A 14,697-nucleotide genomic window follows, 5' to 3' on the forward strand; every position below is an offset into this window, starting at 1 on the left:
AAACGGAGGCCAGATAATAGACAGAACATTACCAGATATAACAGAGGAAAAATGCCCCAGCCGCACCCGAGTCGCTTGAGAAATGCGAGCTTCAACCGTTACAGTTGTGAAATGATCATATAATAATAAACCTAATATCACGTCACCTGATTAAAGATTACTCACTTGCTTACTACGTATTGGATATGTGATAGATATGAATGAATACAACAATATAATTGGGAGCACACAGTAAATGTTGTCGTATCGTTTTTTCTTTTGAGCTATCGAATCGCCTATTACTGGCGCGTGCTGCTGTGTGGGGATTCCTAAGTTTATAAGAGCGGGGGCCTCGTAGGCCGAATGAGTTTAAAATTACGAGGGTTGCTTTGACCTTGCGAACAATTGAAGGAGAAGGACGTGTTGGACTTTCGGTTTACCTGCTGTTGAACTTCATCTTGAAATTTCAAGGCGATGTTGTGGGCCACTGCTGCAGCTTCATCATACCTTGTACCTCGTTAAGGTGGCTACGACGACCGGCATTTCAAGGTGCTCCAGCCACTTTCACCGAGGGGTACTTACTCGGCCTTGTGCACGTTCAACTAAGGCTTGGGGAACCGTTATCTATAGTCGGTCGGATACAAGCCCTGGCGTGCGCCGAAATTTATACTGGCGCTTGCGGAACGTCCTTTTGTTCGTTTACCTTTCTCAAAACCCCCCTCCGGTGCTCCTGTACCTTTTTTCCAGCACGGGCGCCAATCCTCCACGTAGCAACTCTTGCTGTACCTTCTTTTGTTGCGTGAGCTACACTAGTCGAGGTTGAGCAGTTTCGCGTGGATCGTCAAGGGCCGTGCTGAATTGGCCGTGCTTCAAGGGCCGTGCTTCAAGGGCCGTATTGAATTGTCTTAGATCGGATTGTAATGAACTGGATTGGAAATCCAATCCAATTGGTGTACGGGTGTGTGAAGAATTGGGTCTGCACATTCGGCGGTCTCAGCATTCCAGAGGAGTGACGTCAAAGCCGCGACAGACGCATTGGTGCCGGCGAGTGCCCAGCTGTGCGCCTCTGTCGCGCAGTATCCAAGTCTGACCATGCGCCGGAGCCGCTTAATAGCCGTTTTGCGTGGTTCCTGGAGAGCCGTGCTGCGCATGCCCGAGGAGCAGTGACTTGGCTGGAGTGGACTGGACTGGACTGGACTGGGTTGGATTGGGTTGGATTGGAAATCGTTTTAGAAGCAGTAAGTATGATAATCAGCTAATCCTAGACAACCAGAAAACCTAAGAATAACGAGCTGAACCTGACCTCACGCTACGTATATCCTGGTGTGCCCGAGCTAAGCCACTGCTAATTTTTGTACCTCCCAAGGCGATTTCAAAACAGCTAAAGCTTTCGTGTTAAAAAAGACGCCATTGTGAGCACGCGACAGCCACCGAAATCCACGGGCGTGCCTTAAACTCGACATTCAAATGAAAGAGCGCCAAGATAAGATATAAAACAACGGGAGCACAAAATGAGCTTAAGCCCCCCCCCCCTCTCCCCGTGGGTCCGCCAGGTTGCGCGATTCATTGTTCAATTGAGTGTCAGGGCTTCCATCAGTGGTCCTCCTGTCCGTCAGGGTTGTCATGATGGCCGGCGCGGTGCCGCGGGGTCTACATACGCAGGTCTAAATACAATACGCAGGCGTACAATGCGAGAGGGAGTAATAATACGTTTTGGACGTTCAATGCGCAAACTACACGAATACCAAGAAAGAAGAAGATACAATGCGGAAATTCGCTAATAACTTTATTAGGAAAATACGCGTTTTCCCATACACCAAAATAATCACGTCACCTTACACTATCTTCCACACAAGACTACTGGTGAACGGGTTCAGACTTTCCAGTCATTAAAAAAAATCACCTTGTCTTAAAAAGTACATTTCTTTCTCGGTGAGCGCAAGGGAGGGCACATTTACGCCATTATCAGCAGGGCGTGGGATCTCATGTGCCTCAATAATCTCGCGAGTCCGTTGACTCCTGTGTTTGACGATAATGCTGCTTTTATGCAACAAAGGTATAGAACCATGGTCACAACAGTGGGCGGCCAAATTTTCAGTTGAAGATTATCATTCATCATCATTTATTCACCCTTAGGTGCACCTGATTGGGTATTACATAAGGGGGAGAGGGTCGAACAAGCATACACAAAGGCAATTGCAGACCAAGAACATAAAGTAGGATATAATTCAACAATTGGAATTACAGGGCAATAATAATAACAAAACTTGTTATACAACTAATAGCAAGAGTCAATGTGGCATAAAAGTGTAAAAAAAAGCAACTGGTTACACAACTAATACACAAACATTACGACGGTGCGGTTGTCAAATGAGTTCGCTGCTGAGCACGAGGTCGCGGGTTCGATTCCCGGCCGCGGCGGCCGTTTTTCTGATGGAGGCGAAAAGCAAAAACGCCCGTGTGTACGAGACTTCGGCGCACGTTAAAGATCCCCAGGTGGTCAAATTTAATCCGGAGCCCTCCACTACGGCGCGCCTCATCGCCTGCGTTGCGTCGGCGCGTTAACCCCTACAATCAATCAATCAATTGTCAAATGAGTTTAGAGAAAGGTTTCAAACTTTAGAGTATTTTACTTATTGCCTATTGCATTTGGAAGCCGATTCCAATCCTCAGTTGTTAACAGAAAAAAAGATTTGTTGAAAGCGTTAGTTGAACCTTTTCAACTTTAACACTCAAAGGATTGAAGAGGCGGTGCGAAATTTGAATTGGTGGAAGAAGCACGGAGCCATGTAAGTAAGCAAAATTGAAATACAGTTTGTGAAACAAAGAGGGGCTATTGTTCGTCTAAGATCCAGGGAGTTGAGAGACAGTGATATAGAAGTAACATTGTGCGGAAATTGTACTGGGAAGTTATGAAGCGAGCCAGGCGACTCTGAATGGACTCAAGGCCGTTGATTAAATAAGATTGGTGAATTGGAGAAGCATATTCGAGATTACTAAGGACGTAGCTTCCGTAGGCAAGTTTACGAACTGAGGCTGGTGAGCAGAAGAGCGTCCTTCTGATATAACCAAAGGTTTTGGAGGCATCGGACGTAATCTGTGCGATATGGTCAGTTCATGTTAGCTTACTGTCCAGGGATCTGTACGACTCCACTAGAGCGAGATGGTTAGGCTGCAGGGAATAAGTTTAATTTATGTTGGAATGCTTAAAGGAAACTTGCTTAAATTTACATATAAAAATATTAGGTTGCATCATCCATACAGAACACAAATTTTCAATTATGTTTAAATCATTTTGGAGGACAAGTCGATCGGAGCTACTACGTACATGGCGGTAAACAACACAATCGTCTGCAAAAAAGACGTATGGAATATGTAACACTTCAGGGAAGGTCATTATAAAAATAGAAAGAGCAGATGGCCATGGACAGAACCTTGATATAGACCGGATATTACATTTGTAGTCGAGGAACCGTGACCTACGATTACTATGCATTGGGAACTATTAGTGAAAAAGTCTTGTATCCATGACGGCATGAGCGGGTCGAGATTAAGGGAGGAAAGCTTAAACAGAAGTCATTGCTGAGGAATGCGATCGAACGCCTTAGAAAAATCGAGGAACATGATATCGATTTGAAATGAAGAGTCGAGGTCTAAGTGGAGGTTCGTAGTAAACTCGAAATATTGTGATTCACAGAAAAACACTGGACGAAAGCCATGCTGATTTTTAAAAAAGGAGTTGTTTTCAAGATGGCTTGCCATGCTAGAGTAGATTATGTGCTCAAGGAGCTTACACAATATTGATGTTAAAGAAATTGGACGATAATTTGAAGGATCGGACCAACTACCCTCTTTAAATATTGGAGATATGCTGCTTAGCTTCCAGTCATGCTCAATCGTACGGTCTTTTATTGTTTGCGTGAAAATTATCTCCTATATTTTGCTGGAAAGCGTCACCGAACCTTTAGGCATTTTAGATGTGAATTTATCTGGTCCCGGGGCACAAAATATTTTTTTGTTTTCCTATAGGTTCAGTGATACCCGCGGCAGTGATGCAGATCGGGAGCATTTGGAATAAATGCCACGGGTGAAAACGGACAGAAAATATGTATTCATGATGTCAGAGCGTTGGCCCTGCGGTACCTCCGAGCCGTCGGAATTGCTCAAAGAAATTGTTTGTGTGTGGTTGTTTTTCGCACTTAGGAGACTCCGGAATTTGAGGGGATTAACGCGTACAATGTTTACCACGGCATGGTGTTAAAACTTTTCTTTAGAGAGTCGCAGAAGAGGCGTGTATTCATGAAGGCACTTCAAGAGTTTAGTCCACTTGGCCGTAGTAGTGCGGTGTTTTGCCTCTCTAAAGAGGCGTTTCTTCCTTTGCGAAAGATTTTTCAAGGCATTATAATACCATGGTTGATTGGAATCACCGTGAATACAACTAAGGGGAAGAAATAAGGGCACGGCAACGTCCATGCGAACGAAATGCTTAAACTGCCGCCGTTCGTATTCCAGGTTGGGCCGTGGAGTTTGACAGTGATCGCGACAAGCGGATCTAATGGGACGCCTTTCCTGCTGCCTCATCTCAACCTGGTCTTGGAAGATGCGCCGTGAATCAACGGAGCATCGGCCACAGTGACGTCCTCGGCAGCGTGGCTACTTAAAGAGCAGCCCATCATGCAACTCCTCAGAGGGCACGGCAACGTCCATGCGAACGAAATGCCTAAACTGCCGCCGTTCGTCTTCCAGGTTGGTTTCCAAACTGCTGTTGTCACTTACCGTAGTGATAATACATTTTTGATTGTCGTGCCGTGCCCTCATAGATTTTCCTTGATTCTTGTTGATTGCTGGTCTGTATTGCTGCCGTTGTTGATGGCGGGGGGTGTTGAAGAAAACCCCGGCCCAACTGCGGCACAGCAGCTACAGACTATTCTGGAAAATCAGGCAGCATTTCACCGTCGGTTGACTGGCATTCATTATCAATTAGCCCAGATACAGACCAATTCCGATGGATTGGCTGGCTTAGTTGCTTTAGTCCAAGAACTGAACGCAAAAATTGAAGTTCTGGCACATACTGTAAAAGCACAGGCAGAAAAGCTAACTGAATTTGAACACAGAAGTAGACGCAATAACCTCTTGGTTTTTTAGCGTAGAGGAAGGTAGCCCGGAATCGGAGTCAGACTTAAAATTTTCTGTAGTCGACAATATATTTGGCAAAAAAACTGAACGTGCAAGTTCAAACAATAGAAATAATTCATCGATTAGGCAAACAATGGCCGGGGTATATTAGACCATTCATATTGAGGTTCTACGATTGCAAAGAGAAAGAGAATATGCTCCAAAACTGCAGAAAACTTAAGGGAACTTCTATTAGCGTGAGCAACGATTTTTCGAAGGAGACGGTCGAGGTGCGTAAAAAGGTGTGGGCCAGCGCAGCTGCGGACAGGGCCAGCGGAAAGAAGGTATCGCTAGTTCATGACAAATTGAAGATAGGCGACAGCTTATATACTTGGGACCACAACCGAGATGAACGTCAACCATGCCGTAAAGAGCGGTATGCTAAAGGACCGTCAGCGGCAATGCACAACTCTGAGAGCGCTAGCGGCGCCCCCGTGGAAGGGGCAGTGGCTGCACCATCACATGCATAGCTAGTGATTCTCCTGCTCAATGCTCGCAGTCTTGTTAATAAGGTAACCGAACTCGAACATTTATTGTTGTCGCGATCTCCCCATGTGGTGATCGTAACAGAGACATGGCTAAACAAGGATATTTCGAATGATGTGGTTGTTCCTCCTGGGTACAGAAGGTTTCGCTGGGACAGAATTTCCCGTGGTGGGGCCGTGCTATTGCCGTCAAAAAATGTATCTCGGCAGTTTCAATTAAATGCAATTTATCAGAATCTGTATAGTGTAAAGTTACGCACGCGAACACCAGTTACCTTATCGGAGCCGTATACAGACCGCCTGCCACTTCGCCCGAGTTCCTGGAAGACCTACAGGCTTTTTTGAGCTTAAATGTAAATGATGCAACGAAATTAGTGCTGGCCGGGGACTTTAACCGACCAAACATAGACTGGATTTCTTTATCGACCGGTAACAAGGATGCTGCTAGTAGCGAAAGGTTATTTGAAATCATGATCAACCATAACCTAACCCAAATTGTTCAACAGGACACTAGAGAACATCGGGTTCTCAGTCACTACTGGACCTGGTATTTCTTTCGGGCACAGTGGAGGACTTCAGTGTCACGGTCGAAGAAGGCATATCTGACCACAAACTGATTTCGGTTGAGATTCTATGTGGTACAAAACCTAGCAAACGACCCTTCGTTCGGGTGCCTGTTAGTGACTACGGCCGGGCAGGTGACACGTCAATTTTAGACTATTTGGAAACTGCTTTTGATGATTTCAAGCAAGCCTCTGAAAGTGAGGCAGTTGATTGTTTGTGGCAGAAATTCAAATCAATAATAAACAGCTGCATAGACAAGTTTGTTCCCATTCGATTAAAAAAAACAAGAAAGACTAATCCCTGGATCACTAGATATATTATCCACACTAAACGCAAAATAAAGAGATTACGCAAAAGACAAGGCCCTGTAAGCAGATTTCACAACTACGAGCAGCATTAAAAATCCAAATCACTACGTCAAAAAAAGGTTCTTGAATGAAACGCTTTCTTGTTTCTTGCGCAGTTCGCCTAGAAAATTTTGGCTGTACTTGAGCGACCGGAAAGAAGCGATTGAACGTATCGCGATTGGCTTTGATGTTGTAGCTCATAAGGAAGATATAGCTAACGGTTTCAATTGCTTTTTCCAATCTGTATTTACAAAGACGGCATTCACAGATGAAGATAAGAAAATCGCCCATACTTGCACATGCGCCATGGATCCAGTTTCATTTGATCAAGCGGGCGTGTTTCAGCAGCTACTTAATTTGAACGAAAAGAAGGCTAATGGACCGGATGTAATACCAACTGTGTTTCTGAGCCGTTATGCGGAGTTGATGTCGTTTTATTTAGTCATTATCTTCGAAAAATCACTTTTGACACATTCGCTTACAAAAGACTGGCTGAGCGCCATTTGGAAACCGGTATTTAAAGGTGGAGATAGGACGCTTTTTACCAACTATAGGCCAGTGTCTCTGACGTGTGTTGGCTGTAAGGTTTCTGAACACGTTATTACCAAAAATATGGCTATTTTCTTGGAGACAAACGGGCTGATATGTAGGCAACAGCACGGGTTCAGACAAGGGCTTTCCACGCTATCCCAACTGGTTGAAACTCTCCACGATTTTACCGCTGCTGTAGGTAACAAGGAACAAGTCGACGTGATATGCATAGACTTTGCAAAGGCCTTCGATGAGGTCTCGCACCATAAATTGCTCTTCAAGCTCAAACAAACAGGCGTAAACGAAAATATCTTAACGTGGATTGAGGCATACTTAACGAACCGCAAACAGTTGGTGCGAATTGATGGGTTTGAGTCTGAATCTCTTGATGTTTATTCCGGTGTGCCACAAGGTTCCGTGTTGGGCCCATTGCTGTTCTTGGTGTATATAAATGATGTTGTTGACGTTGTTAACCATCCTGTAAAAATTAAATTGTTTGCTGATGATTGTTTAATCTATGCCCAAGTGACGTGTGCGAATGACCAAAATGTAATTAATGATTGCCTTGGTGATTTTCAAACATGGTGCGATAAATGGGACATGAAAATAAATTATTCTAAGACAACATATACGCACATAACTAACAAGAAACACGTTCTACCATTTGCCTACAGCATTGGACCTAATTATTTACCGCAGGTGTGTGCATTTAAATATTTGGGAGTGCATATTACGAATGACTTGAAATGGTGTACACATGTCGAGAAAGTATGCTGTGCCTCTTACAGAAAACTGCGTTTCTTGCGTGCTAAATTACCGACTACTACGAACGACGTCAAGCTGCTTGCATATAAAACATTTGTGCGCCCTGTTTTAGAATATGCTTGTGCTGCCTGGAACCCCCACCAAAAGGATTTAATAGGTAAACTGGAACGAATTCAGAGACTTTCCACACGATATATATGTTCGAAGTATAAAAGGGCGGATTCGGTTACCGAGATGTTAAAACCAAGCGCTTTGGAATCTCTAGAAACCAGGCGACAAAAGCATCGCTTAAAAGTATTTTTTTCAGATAATGCAAGGTCAAATAAAAATAGATAGAAGAATTTACGTACACCCCCCGAATAAGCTCAGCAGCCGGATCAACCATGACGCGGCAGTTCGCCCCTTCGGTGCTCGCACGGACGTCTTTCGTAAATCTTTTTTCCCGATGTCATAGAAGCATAGAACAAATTGCCGCGACATATTGTTGAAAGTTCTGACGTTAAGAAATTTGAATGTGCTCTTGATGTTTACTTTGCCGAGCAATGAATATGCTATTGTGTTATCGTTCGAAGTTGTTGAACGTATCAATGTCTGTATTTGCTTTCCATATCTTATGCTTCCCTCTCTGTAATGACCTTCAAGTGAGGGTTGACAGTATAAATAAATAAATAAATAAATAAATAAATAAATAAATAAATAAATAAATAAATAAATAAATAAATAAATAAATAAATAAATAAATAAATAAATAAATAAATAAATAAATAAATAAATAAATAAAAATAAATAAATAAATAAATAAAAATTAGCTCTTTATTTTTATGTTTTTAAAGTAGCCAATTTTTTCGACTGTCCTCTGAATTGCGGAAACCTTAAAAGAGCTGTAGAAGTTTTCAAGATCGGTGTTGATGCCAGTAAAATTTGCTTTGCTGTAATCCCGAATATACTTTATGGAAGGTAATCAGCGAAAAATCGGAATGCGCATGTCGAACAAAATAGTTTTGTGGTCACTTTGCCCATTTATGCACGCTAACTATTGAATTAGATCAGGTTTTGTAGAAAGAACAAAGTCAAGAGTTAATGCCACGTGTCGGCATATTGTCTGCTTGGGTGAAGTTAAACATTAGAACGAAATCCAGAAAAGGTTTTGAATGACGGGATGGTGCGCACACTTTATTCCGGTCGATATCTGAAAAATTGAAATCACCGCACAGGAAGTAATTGACACGAGGAAAGCGACAGTAAACATCAAGCATGACCGAGTGAAGGTCGTAAATAAACGAGATATCGGAGTCGGTAGCTCTGTAACACGCTATACGTTTGTTTGTACTAGAAGGGAAGGATATATTTAGGCACAGAATTTAAGGACTAGAGTCACTTTAATATAGAAGAAAGCCAAAACAGTTTTGACAATGATTAGGGGACCATCACCTCTACGCCCGGTCCGGTCAAGTCTGTACACGGGGCATGATGAGCTGTCCTATAGTCACTCTTCGTCTTTAATTGAAGTAGTTATCTATGTTTCAGTTAGTATAGTAATGTCGGTGGCATTAACCTCACAGATGCCCTCAAAAGCTGCCCTTTTCGGAAGATGGCGTTCGCAAGTAAAACTGATGCGGAATCGTAAGTAGGAGTGTGGTCTCTGCGTGCAAATAAGGGCGCTGAGGTGCAAAACCTGGAAGCCAGTCTTCGCTGCTATGATTTCTGTTCGATCACGGAATCGGATACCGCTTTGTGAATATATTTTTGTCTCCTAAACTTAGCTTATCAAAACGTATTTTGAAATCTGCTTTTGTTTGTTGGCCGAACTCGTACAGTTTTTTGCAGGCAGGGAGGGCACGTGCAGAGTAGTCTTCATGGATCGAAAAATTTGTGCCTTTAGGTTTAGGACCAGTGGACAGAATTTTGGAGTTGTCTTTAAAATGACCTAGCTTGACGATAAGCGTGCGATTCATTAGAGAGTTTTAGCAGAGCGGGCCAGCGGCCAGCGGAACGGAGCTGACGAGCGCAGCGCCAGCGGAACGACGCGCGAAAAAAAAGAGTTTTAGCTGAGCGATCGGCTGCCGCCTCCAGAGAAGCGTTGTACTGCGCCATCTGTCCGTAAAAAATTGAACTAGTCTGATAGCAATATTGAACTCCGCGGAGTGTCAATTCTCGGCCCACCGCCCGATTCACCGTGGCGACGACGCGAACCCATTTGTGGTCGTCGCCAAAAGGCCTCGTCGCGGCCGCCTCCCGCAAAATGCAAAGGTCTTCGTACGCCGTGAAGCACTGCAGTGCGGGGCTTCTTGACTTGCCACATTTCGGTTGCGTCCGTGCGCGATGACGACGCACCGCCGCTCGCGCTACAGGCAGCCATTTTGAATGCCGACGCTCGCTCGCCGGGTCGCTGGCGCGCTGCGCTGGGATGACCGAACGAGCGGGCGAGCTCGCAGCGTCGTAAAGCCGCTGGCCGCATCAGCGTACTGACGCATGCGCAGCGGCGCCTCCGCTCGTCCGCTCCGTTCCGCTGGCCGCTGGCCCGCTGTGCTAAAACTCTTTATTGATTTATTGTAGGGTTTAACGCGCCGACGCAACGCAGGCGATGAGGCGCGCCGTAGTGGTGGGCTCCGGATTAATTTTGACCACCTTGGGGATCTTTATCGTGCCCCGAAATCTCGTACACACGGGCGTTTTTGCTTTTCGCCTCCATCAGAAAGGTGTGCGATTCATATCTTCCTGGTAACGACTTACTCATGTGCTCTTTCGATGTCCATGGGAGCAATGGATACGCCGAGCTTCTCGGACCAGAAAGAAACTACACTTGTTTCCGACTGAGGCCAGGTTTTATTCTTCACATCCGGGATGCCAATTTGCGCCTTGTTGGCGTGCTCAGGCACTCGTTCGTTGAGGCAACACCTAGTCTGCCGAATGTACTTCTTGCCACAATCTGATGGGACGACATAAACTACGCTGTCACAGCAATCAACAAATTTGGCCTTGTGTTTGATATCATATATTCACGTTTGACAGTAGTACGATAACTGTTCATGCATAAAGTGACAAGTTTCTGTGGCGCGGAAAAGATAACGCTGACGTCTGAATTTTCACCAATCTTCTTAAAACTCTGAGAAACGCCGTGCTTGTACGAAATGACAACATAATTCTCGTCTCGTCCTCTTTGTTCGTCTTGGTGTAGTTTGCGCATTGAACGTTAAAGTAATGTATACCGACTCGCTCAAACCTATACCTTGTTAATAATAAGTGTTCGGCAGATTGTTTGCTTATTTAAAATGCCGATAAGCAACCAACAAGCATTTCTTTTTTGGGCTTTTCTCCTGTTATTCATATCTTCATATTACATTTTCTTGGCCCCGGGCGAGGACAATGAAAGTTGAAGAGGAAAACGTGATGCGATGCTTAGAAAGCGCTTTGAAAGCTATGATATTTGTGTTTACATTGAGCCTCAGCTTAAGCACTGCGAGGAATCGGAGGGGTAATAACCTACATGTGTGTCTATCGGGATGAGCATGTAGGGATGTTTTTCTCTTGGCATGAGCATGCGCAATGCGCGTGCTCACTGCTTTAAGGAACCACAAAGAAATAAAACAAATTCGGTTATTTTAAAAGGGGCCCTGAAAGGCATTTTGAACACACAAAACGAACTAGCGCTACCGTTAGGTTGGGAGGTCAACGTCGTTTGTGCTAAGTATAACAATTTTACGTGCACTGGAAAGCTCATACGTCCGTCGCAAAGTTGGTTGCCGTCCACCTTCTCCTGCATGTTTTTGGCCTCCACCATGTTATTTTTACCTGATCGATCTTCTCAAGCGCATCAACAGGAAGGAATCTTGCAATTGGACAGCTTTTGGGCCTCACTTACTCAACGACAAAATCCGAACTGATGATCCTTCATCCCCCCAGGACGAAACCGGCCACCCAACCGCCCATCAAAGTCGACATCGGAGGACAAAACATACCCACGGTCTCAAGCATAAAAATACTAGGACTACGGATACAGGCCAACAGAGGGACAACCGAAACAGTACGCGTCCTACGATCACACACGATACAAACAATTTCCATGCTAAGAAGAATAACCTCAAGGCAACGTGGCCTCACAGAGGAAGAGAGACTAAGGATCGTACAAGGCTTCGTAGTCAGCAGATTCAGTTATCACCTGCCTTATGTGAACTTAACCCAATCGAACAAAGATTCGCTCGACGCTCTACTTCGGAGAGCCTACCGCACGGCCCTGCACATTCCCCACTCTGCTTCAACAACCAGACTTGCGAACCTGGGCATTCACAATACCGTAGGAGAGATAATCGATGCCCATCGGACAGCACAGATACACAGGCTGGCGCATACCACGACGGGCAGGTCCATACTGCAGTGGATCCAAATTCAACAGCCCAACACCGACTCCACTCCGGCCAGGATACCAAGAAACATCCGAGCCCTTATCAAAGTCAAACATATCCCCAGAAACATGCACCCGACCTTCCACGCGGGAAGAAGAGAGGCACGCGCGCAGTACCATTCGCAGCACTACCCACCAGACAAACACACCGTGTATGTGGATGCGGCACAGTACCCCGGCAGAGCAGCCTTCGCAATCGCAGGCATCGCCTCCGCCACAGAAACGCAACCAACAATCAAAGCCTCCATCCATACGGCAAACCCCACCACTGCAGAAGAAACGGCCCTGGCTCTCGCCATAACCAAGAAGCCAACACCGACCGTCGTCCTGTCAGACACAGCAGGCGCTACGCAATTATGAGAAGGGCAACATCTCAGCCTCGGCCCTAAAAATTCTCGTGAAAAGACCTCCCGACCAGCCCGTGATACTGCTGTGGACCCCGGCTCACACTTGCGTGGGAACCAACGAGGTAGCTAACGAACAGGCCCGAGCATTAATACCCCGGGCGAGCACTTCTCTTGGTTCTACGCATGGATCCGCACTCGAGTTCACTGGGTACGCCCTCACCACATACGGAGACATCACACAGCACTACCGCCTCAGCCGCAGAACACTACCCCCGCCCAACGCCAAACTTACGATAGAGGAAGCACAGATGTGGCGCACTCTACAAACCCATTCCTTCCCACATCGCACGCAGTTACAGCACTCCCACCCACACCTCTTCCTCTCCGCAGAGTGTCCGAGATGCCACAGCCTCGACACTCTATACCACTCTTTGTGCGAGTGCCCCGCGGACCCTTACCCCCCCTTTCCCACCCCCACCCACTGGGAGCAGGCCTTGGGTAGCTCTTGCCTCGTGGATCAACGGACCCTGACGCAACGGGCGCTGCAGGTCGCTTCGGTCATCTGGGCTGAGGCCACCGCCCCAACCTGAACCCGGTGTCTCACCAATAAAGTGTTTTCCTCTCTCTCTCTCTCTTGCAGTGAAGAAAACCATCGTCTGCTCAGGATCAGCGGGTTGCAGTGGCGCCTTTGGTTAATCAGCACTAGCACTTTCTGCAGCACGCTCAACCCTATCGTGCTCATCTACATGTATATTTTTTACTCTATTATCATGCTGCTCGTTAAGGCGCGTTGGATAGGCCGACTGGACGATGGCACGACGACTACTGAGTATGCAAACGCCTTGTCACATGATGCGGACGTCGTCACGAACACGCGGGACGATCGAAACTTCGCGTTGTGCGACTGGCTCGCTTACCGAAGACTTCGCCGACGACCGATCGGCCGAACGGTCATCTGGAATCGATCAAGAAGCGAAACCTTCACACTGACAACAATAGTGCCGCAATGAATGCGACTCAGTTCTGTTAGTTTTGAGAGTGCAATAAGCACAGTAAAGTCCATGAAGTTCATACAGCTCAACAACTGCGATTCGTACTTCGTCTTACGACGCTCTGTCCGTTCGCTTTGGCGACAATTCGTTTCCCGGAGTTGCAAACTGCATATTTGTATGCGACAAGCAACGCTTGTAGAAAATATGCGCTCCGTTAATTGCAAAAGAGTTGTTCCGACATTTTATGTGGTAAAAGGAATCATTATTGACCAAAGCTTTCAGCGTAAAGCGTAAAACAAAAGCACGGCGGGCACTATTCCTGCAGGGCAAAATCGCAGTCGCAGCCGTCACAGTGCTGTTGCCGGAGGTCAGCTATGGTGGGGGCTTTCTGAAAGCTTACTGCGGAACTGTTATTCAAGAAATGTTCAGTTAATTAGCTAGGACCCTTGAAATCATGTACAAAACATTTATGTGACCCAAGGTATGGGTCTCCATGTAGTATACAGGTTATTTCAGCGCATTCTCCGGTTGTTTTGTGGCGCAGTGGACAATTGCCTCGCGCCCGCTCAATGAAAGCCGCTGGGTCAATTTGCTGCCTTTGAGGTGGCATGATTTTGGAATCGTATTCGCGAATCTAAAACAAAAGTTTTTGGTTGAACTGTGGGACTTCAATGCATATAGTTTAAGTCTTAACTACGATTCGTTGAGTTTTTAAACTCGTACGTTGTATATATAAAAAGACAGCTGTACTTTCAGAGGACGAAATACTTACGTGTGCATTTAGTAAAATTGGTATGTATTTATATAGTCTCAAGATAGGTTCGTCCCATCCAATTAAACAAGACCCACGGTACGCATGGGGAAGAGTGCGCACAGGGGGATTTAGGGCCGCGGCAGGCAACCAAACCCTACACCTATCGCAAATGGCATCCCTGAGCACGTAACAAATGAATGAACAGCTTTTACAGATATAAACGTGGCCCCAGGCCATTCGGAGAAAATGCAAGGGCAGTATAATTGTTTTCTGCAATTGTATGCACAGCCGAACAAAAAGGTCGACGCGCATGGCCCTTCAACTCTCACTACTCTTCCGAGACCGCTCGTAATATC

Source organism: Haemaphysalis longicornis, unplaced genomic scaffold, assembly GCF_048455015.1.
Source record: "Haemaphysalis longicornis isolate Haplotype H1 unplaced genomic scaffold, Haemaphysalis longicornis Haplotype H1 scaffold_41, whole genome shotgun sequence".
NCBI classification, from domain to species: Eukaryota; Metazoa; Arthropoda; class Arachnida; order Ixodida; family Ixodidae; genus Haemaphysalis; species Haemaphysalis longicornis.